The following is a 16193-nucleotide window of genomic DNA, read 5'->3' as shown; positions in this document are numbered from 1 at the left end:
TGGGGCTGTCGGAGATCCATCTGTGCATGGTTCGGGCTACGGTGTTGGCGTTGTCGTTTTCCGCAATGGTTGGGGTGGAGTTGCTGAGTGATGAGGTTAGATGGTTGTCGGTGATTCTGGTCCAGTTTCTTAGTGGGAGCAGGTGCTGGTATCTGTGGATGGTGTGTGTTCTGAAGGTGAAGTGGACGCATCGATGGTCAGTCCATGGGAGTTCGGTGGTGTGGCTGAAGGTGATGGAGTTTTCTGTTGTGAAGAGGGGGTCGAGGGTGTGTTCTGCTGAGTACGTGGGTTTGGTTAGGATCTGGCGGAGTCCAATGTTGTGGAGGTTGTCCAGGAGGGATGTCGTGCTGGGGTCCAGTTTGTTGTCGAGGTGGAAGTTGAGGTCTCCCAGTAGGGTGTAGTTGGTGGACGCGATGGCATGCGGCGAGATGATATCCGTGATGGAGTTGGCGAAAAGTCCGCGAGGTCCAGGGGGTCGGTAGATGAGGTTCCTCAGAGGGTGGAGGTAGGGCTGGCCAGTATCTTGAAGTGAAGGTGTTCCATCAGGTCTGTGGGTTCGTCGGGGAGTGTGCTCAGGTGAAGGGTGGATTTGTGGACGATGGCAATTTCCGGGGCGGTCCTTCCTGGAGATCTTGTATCCTTGGGGAATGGCAATGGCGATGTCCGGTCCCGAGGTGGTGTTGGTCCAGGTTTCGGTAAAGAATGCTATGTCCAGGGTAGTGCTGTCGAGGAGGTCCCAGATTTCAGTGGCATGTTTGTGGAGCGATCGGACGTTGAGGATGCATTGCATGGTCTTTGGTTCGGTTGTGTTCTTGCGGGCGGATTGCGCTGGGTCAGTGGTCTTGGCGGTGCTGCAGGTGTGTGCAGGCAGCGGTGACAACTGAAGGGTCCGTGGGTGTCGGCTGGTGATGCTAGCTTGCAGTTGTTGTTGCGGCCTGGGTTGAGAGCGTGGAGTGCCGCTGGGTCATAGCATTGGCGGTGCAGAGATCCAGGGTTCCTGGCGCTGGTTGCAGTCGGGTCGCGGACGGGTGCAGACAAGCTTGCCTTTGGCGCCTCGGCGGCGCGGCCACCATTAAGTAGGGGTCAGGGAGGGCTGGACAGCTGGGAGGCGGGGAGGGGAGCTGGATTGGGCCGGTCGCACTGGTCGTACTGGGGGGGAGGGGCCGCGGGGGCAGCAATGGCAGGGAAAAACGAGCTTAAAAAAGAAAAAGGCAAAAAGAAAGAGAAAAGTGAAAATAAGGCAGCAAAAGTGCAAGAAAGAGTGGAGGAAAGACACAGAGGACAAAGGAGAGTGAAAGGGGGAGGTTGAGATGAGGGTAAAAAATGAGTGAAAAACTGAGAAAAGACACAGAAGGAGAGTGAAGGGGGAACTTGAAATGAGGGAAAAACGACAGAAAAAGTGCAAGAAAGAGTGGAGGAAAGACACAGAGGACACAGGAGAGTGTAAGGGGAAGATTGAGATGAGGGTAAAAAATGAGTGAAAAACAGAGGAAAGACATAGAAGGAGAGTGAAGGGGGGAGCTTGAAATGAGGGGAAAATGACAGAAAATGGAGGAAAGACCCAGAAGGAGAGTAAAGGGGGGAGATAGAAGTGAGGGAAAAAACGAGTGAAAAGGAGAGAAAAAGCGGAGCAAGAGAATGGGGACAGAGGTCCACTGGACCACCAGGGATGTGGCGCACGTGAAACCTGCGGGTGGAGGAGGGCCTCGAACACCAACACTCAAGAGTGCAGGGGCTTGAGGGAAGGCCTTACTTAATGGTGGAGCTGCGAGGGAGGGAGAGCAATTTCACTGACAATGAGTCAGTGGTCTTGCTCGTGAATTAAGTTTCAGTTATGAAATGTATTCATTTCACTTTTAATGGTTGTGTAACCTTCAAATTTTCAACATTGAATCATTAACATAATCTTCAAGATTTCAAGCATGTGCTTTTACGTGGATATACCCCATCCCATCCCGATGCATTTCGGGCTGGAGGAGCCCTTCCTCAGGGGGTAACAAATCTGCAGGCAAAGTAATGTATGAGGGTCACAACGAATGCCAGCCAACCGGCTGAATGTTCATGAACTGTTGCATGTACAACTCATCAATCAAATATTAACACACGGTGTAAATCAAAACAAATCACCAAGTAAAACAAACCACCAAAATTCCTGTCCTTGGTGTATGAGTGATAACAAAATTCAACATGCACTCGACAAAAGTGCAGAGTTAGCACTGTCTCATGCACAACAGCTTGCTCAAATCCGTGTACCCAACCACGGTGTTATCATCATGCTGATATAATACTGCAAGGTACATAGATACCCGTGTCAGTGAAGAAAACTAAAATTAAAAAATCACAGAGTGTTTCATTAGTGTGCAGCAAGTAACGTATAAGACACGTGTAAACAGAGCAGCTACTCATGCCGTGTTTCTGCATGCAGCGTGATAGTTTCTTGAGCAAGATTCTTCAAGACGGTGCCCTTCTAAGATTTAATCCCCTTTATCCCACTAGTACCAGTGTTAACTTACGGCACTCTCAAGTCGAACAAGACACGTGCAGATGCTTCATTCCATCTCGGTAGACCAAACAGTTCCCTGAACGTCTCAAAACTTACAAGGTCGACTAGACCTAAACGAAGGACTCTTTTGAATAGTGGGGGCCATCTATGAGTAGACTCAAGCACCAAGCGAGTGCACTGTGAAGCATGCTCAACAATAATAATAATGGAAATAACGTGCATTGTGAAAACAACATATTAAAAAAACACCCGAAATCGACGAAAGGTGAAAGAGAAATAGATACCAAATCTCCCAAAGTAGTGTAAGGAAAGAGTGTAGTATGGAAATCATGCAGTCAAATGCCAAAATAAGACATATACTATTGTGTTCATTGAAGCAGGCAAGGGCCATCTTGATATGTTTATTACCACCGGGTGACTCGGTGTAAGGTGCTAGTCAAACCCCGAAAGGGGACTGCTGTACTCTGGGTAGATAGAAGCTAATGTACCCCAGGCGGAGGTACGCAGGTCGGCCCCAGAAGAGTTAAAGGTAACAACTGAATTCCATCCTCTCGTTCAAGCCATGCAGCATAAGAGTATCCAGTCTTTTTATCCAGTAATTTTCTCTTTGGAGGAGATATTTGTTTTACAATACCTAGTCATTAGGGTATTAAGTTGCGCAGTTAGGGGGACGAACCCCAATCAGGGAACACTACTTTAAAATGTTTATTTAGCCAGGTTGAAATGGCAGTTTAAACTGCACACACAGGCTCTGCAATGGCAGGCCTGAGACATGTTTAAAGTGCTGCTTAAGTGGGTGGCACAACTAGTGCTGCAGGCCCACTGGTAGCGTTTAATTTACAGGCCGTGGGCACTTGTAGTACCCCTTTACAATAGACTTACAAGTGAATTCAATATACCTATTGGGTATAAGCCAATGATACCATGCTTTAGGGAAAGAGCACACACACTTTAGCACTAGTTAGAAGTGGTAACGTGCACAGAGACCTAAGTCCAGCAAATACGGTGGGCCTGATTTCGATTTTGGCGGATGGGTTACTCCGTCACAATGGTTACGGATAGCCCATCCGCTGAATTATAAATCCCATAGGATATGATTGGATTTATATTTCCGCGGACAGGGTATTCACCACTGTTGCAACGGAGTAACCCGTCCGCCAAGATCTAAATTAGGCCCTAAGTCAGCAAAAGTAGGAGGGCTGAAGGCAAAAAGTTAGAGGGATGCCAGGTCTAACACTCCTCCTACAGTGGGAGTGCTGTGAATGTGCTCAAATGGGGACTTTGCTAATGATTTTTCAAACATTTTCTCTGACGACCACCTGAACAGCTGCCTCTGGACCCAAGTGGATGATGAAACCTGCAAATAGACTGCAGTGTGACTTGTCCATGAAAGTATGTCTGCAACAGAGCTCTTCACGGATGTTTATTATGAGACATTTCTTTTCGCTATTATGTGTAATTGTCCTCACTGCAGTGTTGAGCCTTTCCTGGAGAAGCCAGCGATATCGATCTTAGAATATAGTTCCCTGCCTTACCTTAAGTTAACTTAGGGATTTGATAAAACTGAGGGTTTGCAAAATAATCTTTTTGTAATAAAACCCAATTAAATGGGTTAAATAAACATAAAGGAATTGATATCTGGAAGGAGCGTGTTAAGGGCATACCTCCGAAATACTGATTCCTTAAGAGATGTGTTAGTATTTAATTTAATTGATATTTTACCGCCAAATCTAAATTGGTGGTAAGCCATTCGCCTACGGTAAGGGGTCCAAAAGGGACCTCTTCGAGAATGTTAACAACGACTGCCTACTCCTAAAACAGGTTTATTTAACTTTTTTTTTAAATTGCGTGACGTTTTCATTTCAAGGAATAGGGCTGCATTAAAAAAAAAGATTGCTTTAAATAAATGCAATCACAAAAATGGAGATCTGCTGACCCCAGCAGGTCACTATGCCTGTGGCTCTAGTCTAGCCAATCGTAGAGGCTATGCAACCTGACTCCAGCATATTAAGGAGGCAAGTCAAATTGCGACCCACTACGATTCGGAATTTTGTGAGTCAACCTATTAGTACATAGGTCTGTGCACAAAATTCCTTTCATTTGCAAGGAGTCACTGCACAATTTGCAAGCACTTTTTGTGAATGGAAAATTTGCAAATCATACCCATGGTGTACTGATTTATCACCTGAAAGAATTAAACACCTTTGATGTAAAATGGGAGACAGATAAAGATACCCATGTACTGGCTAAACTGCACAACATGGTGGCAGGTTCGCTAATTGACCCAAAAAGTGTGATCTTAAGTAATTTATTTCACTGTGCCTCGTTTTAATTCATCACATTTGAGAACACATTAAAATTCATAAATTCAGGATGTGTTGTGTACAAAAACCTCCCATGTGCTTGGCTTAATATTCTATAATATTGCCCCATCTATAATGATGACTTGCCTCTTGGAACGCTATAGACGTCGTTGGGTGTGGTATGAATGTTTCCATGTTAAGGTTTATAAACTATTACTTCCAGTAAAGCCACTCAATGCAATGATTCAGTCTCATTTACTAAGGTGAAAAGCTTTTACATTATAAAGAAAAACACTTTTTAGGTCTGGCCTTTGAGATAGCTTTAGTTATATCTGCAAACTATTGTTTTTCGCAAAAAATCATAGTCATGGAGGGGCTTTTTGGCAGTTACTTCATCTTTGTAGCCCACTTTATCCATTTGCTCTTTGAGTGATTGCACAAAGCTTGTGTACATTGTTCACATGCACCTAAAAATATTTCCTTTCTCTTCAGTTGCAAAGCTGGTTTAATATTTGTCTTTTAATTATTTTTTATCTTTGGATGACTGTTATTTTTTTTTTTATGTACCTTGGGTGCCTGCACTCTTCACTGCCATGAAAAACGTGGCGGTAAGGGCAATGAAAACTTAAATGACCCTCCTACACTATGGAAGAGAGATTCCATGTGTTTTCACTTTTTGTTTTTTCACACTTTGGGATTTCATTTTTGAAAATAACAATTAATTGGAAATTTGACTTATTGCTCCATCATGTTGCCTTGCAACCTTTCATGCATTTACAAGAATCACTGTGACGGTGGTTCCTGGAAATGTAAGAGATGTCCACAGGGTCAGCAGACAACTCTAAATATGGTGGGCGTAGCACCCTCAGCATGGAGGGAGTAGAGCACGCTGCCATGGCGGCAGTAATTACTCCGTCCACCAACATTTAAATCAGGCCCCAAGTACTTTCGGTTTCGACTTATTGTGATATAAACTCTTTTCCGAAAATATTCAGTCAACAGGATTCCGTTCTAGCTTTAAGATGGGTGCAGGTAGCCAACATATTATATTTGGCCTTACAAAGCTATGCAGGGGTCTGAAATGTATGATGGGAAATAAGAATAGTGCCTTTGTATTATTGGGGACTTTAGTGGAAATAGTTCTAATCTCTTGTCTTGTGATCTAACGTTTACTTTTTTTGCTTAACTACTTTTGTCAGTGTGTGTCAACATTCATTAATCAGCCCCTCTGCATAATAGCTTTGTTGCATATTTGATTTGATAATTATTAAGTGCACATTCATGAAAAAGTCATCTTATTGCTGAGAACAATCAACTAGAAGGATAACAGATTATATCTGAGTCTGAATCAATGTAGATCAGGATAAAAAAAGATTAACTAAATAAGGACGTTTTAAAAGATTTCCTGAATGGCAAATGATAATGCACAGTTCTGAGATAGGTAGAAAGATAGTTCCAGAGGTGAGGGCTAAGCAAGGTGAGGCACTGTCCACATAAACAAGTTAGGATGTTGAGAAACCGCCCCTCATTAAGGTCAATAGTCTTCTTAGAATGCTTCTAAGAGTGACACATTGGTATAAAAGTGTTAACTGCCAGCTTAAACACTTTATCAAGACGTGCAAAAGACTTGCATCTCTTCAAGATTTGCAAAATACTTGCATTTTTTCAAGATTTGCAAAAGAGTTGAATTTTTTATGTGACCTGATTCTATGTATTGACTTTTTTTTTAAAACTTTTTATTTATTATTTCAAAACATACATAACGAACATATCTGGCTTGTCATATAACAACATATCAGCTTATAGTACATCTTTCACATTTTCATGCTCTCACATTCTGACATTCAACAAATTTTGACATATCCAGAACATATATATTCACATCACATCACCATTTACATATCAGGATTAGCTCTTAAGTAGATTGTCAATGGTTCCCAAAAGTCTGTAGGCTTGGAAGCCGTCTGCAGCTCCTCCGCATATAGCTGGAAATTATCTCTGCAATATACCAAGTCCATTACCCAGCGATTGACTGTGGGAGACTTTTTACTATCCCAGTGCATTGATTTTCTTCTCTTTGCGATTAGTAATGCTATAGCAGCAAATTTCTTCTTGATGGATTTTTATTGTTTCAAAAAACCCAATAAACAAAGTTTTATTGAGCATTCCATGTTGCAGTTCAACATGTCCCTTAATAGTTGCACTACACGTTCCCAGTATATAATGACTTTATCACAGTACCATGCAAGGTGCACGAAGTCTGCATTGTCTACCCCACATATACAGCATTTTGTTTCTTCTCGGAGGCCATATTTCTGCAGTTTAAATGGTGTGTGGTATGCCTGATGTAAGTACTTATAGAGTATGATTCGTAAATTGCCGTTTGTAGTCAGCATTTCCGTTAATGCACAAGAAGATTGCCAGTCCTCTCATGTATTGACTTAATACCACTTTCATGCCGTAATTGCATTTAATCTTAGAAGAACAAACTTTTTAGATATTATTATTCCACGTTAACGTCAGTAGACCTGCCGTAGTTGGGTTAAAAATGATTTTCGAAGAATACTTCCTACTGCACATTCCTCATCCTTTAGACTATATCAAGGTTCTAGTTTGGATCAGGAGAACCTCAACAGCAGTGCTTCCGCTCTCCAATAGGTGGCGTTGTGCTGCTCTGCGTTGACTCCGTACTGCTCTGGAAATAGCCAGGCCACAAATAAGCGTCATGCCTGCATGCTGACATCAGTTTCATTCCCTGCGCGCTCCCGATTTTATAGTTTTTTCCGATGAGTTTCATAAATCTTTGAGACAGTGTCGTAGGGAATGATGTCCCCTACAAAATACACAGGTTTTAAGACATGCAGGAAACAGATGTCAGTCGCAGACCTGCACAAGTTGTGTCCTTGGTGCGTAGGTCTGATCACAACTCTTAAATCATGCAACATGTGTGTCCTTATGCACTTGAAGTCGAATTGGGACCGGGAGGTGAAGCTTTGCGTAGCCAAACACAAGAAGAGACTACAGTTGAAGCACGTGTCACTCTTGCTCCATGTTGCAGGCCCAGTGTCAGTCCTAGTCATGGAACTGTTCCCTTAAATGAACCTCTTCCATCTCAGTCTTCAGCTAAGCCGAAGTTCAAGCATAAACATAAAAAGTAGAAGTGAGACTCAACCCCATTCCACCATTCTAACTTGAAAAGAGAACGCTTGAGGGGGTGAAGAAACACAACACACTCCTTTGAAATCCTTGGTTTTGGAACCGATTGCTTAGCTGGTGTCATCGCTCCCTGAATTCTCCGATCCATCTTTTGAGATGACAGGTCACAGTTGTTGCAATACTTTGAAGAATTTATTGATCTACTTACAACAACCCCAGGCCAGTCCCTGGTCTTTACCAACTGTCTGCTTGCTCAGCTTCTCAGAATCCACATTCCAGACTCCTGAAATTGAAGCATCCAGTTGCCAGAAACAGCATCCAGTTCCCAGGGAACATTACATCACAGAATATAACACATCGCCCTTCTTTAGTAATAAAATGTCCAGAATACTTTATTTACACCAATGAATATCTACCAAACTTGTAAGCACATATTATCTTCCAGTTTTTTATGCTTCGCTCTCGAACGTGAGCTAGTTCCCTCTTTCGTGGTTCGTTCTCCTGGCTCATTTTATTTGCCCCCTCAGATTCTGCCATATTGTTTCCGAACCACTCCTGCAGTTCCGCTTTGTTGCACCCACACGCTCTCCATGCATTCCACAACTTCAGCATGTTGCGCTTCACCCCCACCACTTTCTTTGGTTCTGACAACTTGGAGTTGCCCTTTCTCACCACATCATCAGAACACACCCTCACAAACATTCTTAACTTAATTTTCTTGCTGCCCTTCTTTATATTCTCACTATTTCTTTGCCTCTAACAAGCTTGATATTTCTCTACTTTCTTGCTCAACCTACCATAATCAACTTTCCGCTGACCAGATCTGGCCATCCATGCTGGCACCGCCACAATGCACGCCACTCAATAAGTAAAACAGTGTTTCTACCATTACCGAGTTCGCAGTGGTTCTATGGTTCCACATCTCCCTGGTTGACTCCTCCAACAAGCGTTACTTGACTCCACGAACTGTACGCTTATCCCCAATAAACAATTAAAGCTGGGATGATACACCGAGGTCCTACAATGCTTTACTCCCACTTTATTTATTGGGGTTAAATGGCTTCAAAGTCACCGCTCTCACTATAGACGCTTTTACTGCATCAAATTCCCATTGGCACTCCACAGACAATTGAAACTTCACACCTTTCTTCATGAACTCTTTCAGTGAAATGGTGTACTTCGCAAGGCCAAGAAATTACCTAAACTGATCTTTATGTCATGGAGGGGGAGCTCGTTCAATCACTTCCAGCAAGCTATGTTCAGGTTTAATCCCTTCAAAGGTAAATGTATGCCCCAGGTATTCCACCTCCTGCATGCTAAATTTGCACTTTTCCAGACTTATGGTAAGTCCCGGTCTTTCCAACCTATCCAATACTTTCTTTAAGATCTTATTATGTAGATTTCTGTTTTCTCCCCCTGGAATATGAGCACATTTGATATGTCCCGCAAAACACCCTGCATTACCCTCTGGAACACTGCTAAAGCAGAGGCCAGCCAAAAGGGCATGGGAATAGGTTGGTACGCTCCCTTGGGTGTAATGAAGGACACGAAATGTGTATGCAATGGTACCTAGTGGTAGGCACTGGTAATATCTAGGGTAGTAAAACATCTTCTCTCTGTCACACTCTTAAGCATCTCGCTTATACGAGGAAGTGGATGGCGGTCAATCCAAATGTACTCATTTAAATCCTTGAGGTCAACACACATGCAAATATTTCCATTGGGTTTCTTAGCTATAACGATGAGACTCAACCACTGTGAAGCCTCAATAGGCACGATCATACCTTCCCTACGCAGACTTTGTAGTTCTTCTTTTAACAGTCCCTCCAGGGCAAGTGGAATGTTCCACAGCTTGGACTCCACTTCATTCTTGAGAACAATCCGATGTTCAAATTTCTTCAAAAACCGCAATTTGTTTCCGAACAATTTCGGAAACATTGTGACCCACTCATTTACATTCGGGTACTCCGTCAACAACACCTGCTTAGGAAGATTGGGGGTCAGCATCATCCCCAAAGAGCATTGCTCCTTCCATCCCAACAAAACAGGGGCAAACAAACCCACAGCATAACCTCACATTTGGAGAGAGACAAGCACTTAAGAGGCTCAAAAATTACAGGGATATCGTTATAAGGGAAGCTGACAAGGGCGGAAACGTCATTGTTATGAATACTAGAGATTACAAAGGGGGAATTGAACGACAACTGAGGGACACTGATTGTTATGGAAAACTAGACCATAATCCCACACAAGATCTACTTATTAATTAACTTAAAACTAAGGGAGTGGAGGGATATGGGTCTGATTAGCGAGCAGGAGTTTAGATATCTTAAAGTAGATAATCCAAAATCTCCTTGTATCTATATCCTCCCAAAAATCCATAAAAAAGGAGATTTCCCCCCAGAAAGACCTATCATTTCTGGTATTGGTTCAGCTACTGAAAAGCTCTCTGAATTTATTGACCTTAAAATAAGTAAACATGTCCTGGACCTACCTTCATAGATCCAGGACAGCAAAGATATCTTGACGAAATTTTGAACTTTTGATTGGTCTGATGAACTTTTCTTTGTAACCCTTGATGTTACCAGTTTATACACATGCATTCGCCATGAGCATGGCCTAAAGGCTGCTGAATTTTATCTTGACAGAGATAGGGCTGATTTCTTGGACCAAAATCGGAAGATCATTGAGATGATGAAATTGGTCCTCAACAGGAACTACTTTTTGCATGATAGCACGTGGTACCACCAGAGAAGAGGCACGGCCATGGGATCCAGGTTTGCCCCTTCTTATGCTTGCCTCTTTATGGGGTGGTATGAGAGGGGGCATGCCTGGAACAGATGTGCCTCCCCCTGGAAAGAATACATTGTGTTCTGGGGGAGGTATATCGACTATATTATCTGTTTGTGGTCTGGTACTGAGTCACAGCTTTTGGGCTATTTTGAATACCTTAACACCAACCCCTATAATGTCAAACTGACAATGGAGTACAACCAGGATAGTATCAATTTTTGGGATCTCCATTTTTATATAAACGATGGGCAAATCCATAGCACTTTGTTCCGTAAAGAAACTGCGTGTAATGCAGTTTTACACCCGGAAAGTGCACATGCCAGCTCAACTATCAGAAATATCCCATATGGAGAAATGGTGCGTGTCAGGTGCAATTGTAGTGAAGAAACCAACTTTAATAACAATATCCGATTGGTCTAAAAGAGATTCTTGGCAAGAGGATACAATAAAAAAATTGTGAATATAGCGGAAACAAGGGCACGCGCTCTAAGTAGGGAGATCACATTGAGCAAAGGAAGAAAAGTAAGGGCTAGTAAGGATGATATCAGTATCAGATTTGTCATCCAATACACAGTGCACAGTAGTGCTATTTTCAGATTACTGAAGAAAAATTGGAACCTAGTCTACGAAAGGTGATCCATAATAATCCCTCTGTTACATACAGACGAGGAAGAACTCTGAGAAATGATCTCTGCTCTAGCTATGTTAAGACTGATGTTGAAAAGAAAGTAACCTGGCTACCAACAAAACCGAATGGTTTTTTCACTTGTTCCACCTGTAACATTTGTGATCTGGGGGTGAATAAAATCAAGAGTTTTGCCTACAAGGGCTCGAAGAACTATAACATCTTTAAGTTCATCAACTGTAACACCACTTTTGTGGTATATGTTATCGGATGTTCATGTTGACCTATTTATGTAGGCAGTACCAAATGGAGCCTGAAAATAAGAATTCAGGAACACAGGAGGGCCATACTTTAAAGGGATGCTAGATACTCCCTTACAAGACAATTTATAAAAGAACATGATGGTCAGGCCAACTTTTGGTTCCATGCTATTGAGCATGCAGAAATGATGGCAAGAGGTGGTGATCGAGAGTTGCGGCTCAGGCAATGTGAAGCAAAATGGATCTGTAAACTTCATAGCATTACAAAAGGCTTCAATATCGATCATGAAATGCACTATTTCCTCGAAAATGACTAAAATACAGGCCTGGAGCAATTGCCATGCCCCCCTGGCTTCAGGGATATTGTGTCATTATATAGGGATATTGTGCCATTATATATTGGTATGGTGTATGAACAGTATTTGAACATTTTATATGGCTTTTTACATAATTCTATACTCGATAATTCTGTCAGTTTGTTGATGGACTTACACCTATGTAAATTGAGCTTTTTATTGTCTCCGAGATCATGTCCCCATTGGTCTACCAGCAACCCATGTGCCAGAATATGCTAATTACGTTAAAACCTTTCTAACTTTAGACCGCCTCAAGACTCTTAGAATTAAAATTATATGAGGTGACTTTCCCAAAATCCTTATATATCTTGTCATGTGGCTACACATACTAACTTCATGAATTATTGCTGAGTAAAAAAGTTATATGAGGGGTATTTTTTTATATTTTTCTGTGCGATCCTTGATTTTAGTACACTCCCCCCATTGTCGATGAGATTATGGCTTTTATTTTCTACAGTACCTCCTTTTCTTCTGCCACCTACTACTGCCAGTGATGGCGTCTGTTTAATTCAAGATCCTCTGATAGCTTACGGTGTTACAAGAATCTGACCATCTAAAGATGGTGTCCATTTTTATCTTAAAGGATGTATATTGAATACTTTGAGTCCACCCGTGATTTAGCCATTAGGAACTGTATTTAATGGTGTTTGCTATCATAATTTGGAATTGCCCCCACATATATTTCTTTATATATTGACTTCAATTACCCACTTTATTAATATTGATCAAAATACCGCATTGATACTTTTATCAACTTGTAGCACTGCTTCAGATTTTTGCCATAGCATATGGCCCTGTCACAAATTTGACCGTTTCAAGATGGCGTCTTTGCGTATCTCGATAGATGTTAACCTCTTCAGTGCCCATGACGAGCTGGACTCGTCATGGGCCGCGGTAGCGCTGTGCCCATGACGAGTCCAGCTCGTCATAGACCCCGCCCGCTAATGCAACGGCCGGCACAGGGCGGGGAAAGGGGCGGGCACTGAAGGGGTTAATTTTCGATCTTGACTATGCCTACCATGCGCTTTTTTCACCGATTATGATTTATTTCAATGATACATATTATTTGGTTTTTGATGCTCCCTCAAATGCTTGCTGGGTGTTGTAAATTCCGGAAAGATTAAATATACATATGAGTGTTTGGCCATAATGTGGTTAACCTCATTTTAGAGAAATTACCATATAGATTTTTTCTCCATCTTTTTGATTTACAGTATCTATGTGTTTCTAATCCCTTTTTGGCTCATGTGGGTATGCGTTATTAGAAACTTGGAGGTTGCGGACCACTTAGTAATGGCGGCCGGTCTGCGTTGGTTTAATATAGTATTCGAATGACTGGTCGTGACATGGTCTATGTTGATTGGCTGTTCGCACAAACTGAGGGTGGAGCTTTGTATATTTATATCGATGGCGAATTCAGCTGCTGCACCGACGAGAAGAAAAGGGGAGGAAAGGAAGTTTTGGAAACCTGGCTTAGGTAAGGAGACGTGCACTGGGGATAAATGTAGTGTTCTTTATTCTTTCTTTTTTACCTTACGTATATCATTTGTGAGATGTATGGATCTTGGCATGCTGCTCCGCTCTTTAAATTTGCAACGCTGTAGCGAGCAGCTTGCCATTGTTCATAACTTTACCCCTTTCTCTAAAAAGCAACTTTTTCCAATTGCTCTTCCCCGATTAATTTGTCATTTAATGGTTTGATTGATGGCCTTTTGATTAAATTCCATGTAGCGGAGTCGCCCTTTTCGTTATAAACATTGTGGCTTGGCTCTCTTAGTGAATATGTGAGTGTTTGGAATTGAGATATTTCCATTTTCTTATGTGTGTTCCCATGAGGGGTGATTTACTTCTTCCACTGTTAGTCAAATATTATAGTTGCAACATAAAGAAGATAACCCGCCAGTGCGTTTCTGTTTGACACATCATTGATATTCTTGGCACAGTGGATGATGGGAGTTGTAGTCTTTGGTAGGTGATATATTATAGAGGGTTTTTTAATTGACAATTGCCCTCACAATTCTCACCGCATCACCTTGCACGGTGAAGGTGTGACCGTTGGTAATCTTGACAAAATCTGCACTCATGATAATTATCTGTTGGGGCCCTTGTATTGCTCTTTATTTTCCTATAAATAAAAAAGTGACAATGCTCACGTGAACTAGGTGTGAGCCTCCTTTTAATAGTTTCTTTCTGATAATATACTACTGTCTCTAATATTGTCCCTCTCTTTTTTTATATATACCCAATTCCGCGCACAATTCACTTTAGTTCTTTATCTAAAATACGAACACTGTGTGATGTTGTTTTTATTATTGGAGAAATACAGATTTTGAAGATACGTCAGACATTAATTCCTATTAAGGTATTATATTAGATATCACATTTCTCAACAGGATTTATGGGTTCAGGTGCAATACACTTCACCCTATGAATGTTTTGGAAACTACACAGTGACTGAAAAATTTGAAAATAAAAGGTATGCTGCTATCTATTTACAAGTTAATGTCCATTTGTTATGGTATGACTATTGACTATAGGTATATGATATTATGATTTAGGACTATTTACAAGTTTTGAGGCGGCTTTATATCTTCTATTCTAATACACTGAATTAAGATAGTTTTTTTTTTACAATTATAAACTTAGAATATGATCGAGTCACTTGTTGGCTGTTGATTTTTGTTGAAAGTATGCATTACAATTTCTGGATTATAATATAAGAACAGCCAAATCCTATACGGGCAGGAAACCGAAAGGTTTTAGGAGCCTGCAGGCGTTGGTGCAAGATCAAGGCCTGTATGATGTATGGGAGGAGCTAAATCCAGGCCAAGATGGGTTTACATATTTTTCCGCCCCGCATGAGAAGATGGCACGATTGGATCTTTTTTTGGTTTCTGATGTTGTTTTATCAAGGGCCTCTATTAATGTACTCCCTAAGATTATATCGGATCATAATCCATTAGTATTAGAGTTTGAATGTACTGGGTTATCGGCTAAGAGGATAAAATGGTCGTTTGATAGGAAGCTATTGCTAAACCAGGACTATTGTAGCTGGATGGAGAAATGGATCCCTGTGTTTATCCAGTTGAATATTGGCTCTGCCAGGACGGAGGTTGTTTGGGATGCGCTCAAGGCTGGCATAAGAGGTGAGACAGTAAGGTTCATAGCAAGGAAGCGGAAAAATGAGCGTTTGAAATCTATAAATGACCTAGCGGCCCTCTCCAGGCTTGAGCAAAAGTTAGTCTTCGAGATAAACCGTGCTGCGAGGGTTAGGGAGGCTCAGGCGGAAGTTGCTGCCTTTCAATCAACTATATACCAAGAGTATGCAGATGTAGCAGCCGCCAAGTATCAAGTACATAGAGGTGAGTTTTATGAGTATGGAGAAAAGGTTGGGAGTGTTCTTGCTAAAAGGCTAAGACAAAAAGAGGTCTACTCTAGGATTGCCAAGGTTAAAGATATGGATGGGAATTTATCAGAGACCCCCTCCCTGATCCGTGATTCTTTTAAAAAATACTATGAAAAATTATACATGGCAGAACCGGTTGGAGGAATTGAACAGTATTTAGAGGAAATGGGCAGTGTGGAATTAGAGGAGATGGATAAAGATGTATTAGCGGAAGGGATCTCCTGGGGAGAGATTGAAACCGCTATGCTGACACTAGCTTCAGGGAAGGCGATGGGCTTGGACTCGATTCCTTTAGAGTTTTACATCAAGTTTAGGAAGTATTTAGCAGGGCTATTGATCTTGGTATTTCAGGCTGCGTTTAATGGGGCCCCTCCGGCCTCTTGGTCGGAAACAGTTATAATAGTTTTTAGGAAGAAGGGAAAGGATCCATGTGAGCTCTCCTCATATCGCCCAATCTCTCTTATAAACGCTGACAACAAAATATACTCGAAATGCTTGGCAAGGAGACTGGGAGGAATCATTACGCCTTTAGTCTCATCACGTCAACACGGATTTATAGCTGGGAGAGGGACTACGGATCACATTAGGCGTCTTATATCCGTATTTGATTGGGCACAGGCAACAGGGGTTCCAGTGGGGGCGGCCCTGTTGGATGCCGAAAAGGCATTCGACAGGGTCTCCTGGGAATTTTTATGGGCAGTGATGAGATGGAAGTCAGTCCCTAATGGCTTTATACGGGCAAGACAGTCAATGTATCTTATGCCAAACGCAATAGTTCGGTTGGGGGGAGA

This window comes from Triturus cristatus, chromosome 2_2 (assembly GCF_964204655.1).
Source record: "Triturus cristatus chromosome 2_2, aTriCri1.1, whole genome shotgun sequence".
NCBI lineage: Eukaryota > Metazoa > Chordata > Amphibia > Caudata > Salamandridae > Triturus > Triturus cristatus.
Note: the sequence above shows the minus strand (reverse complement) of the source record.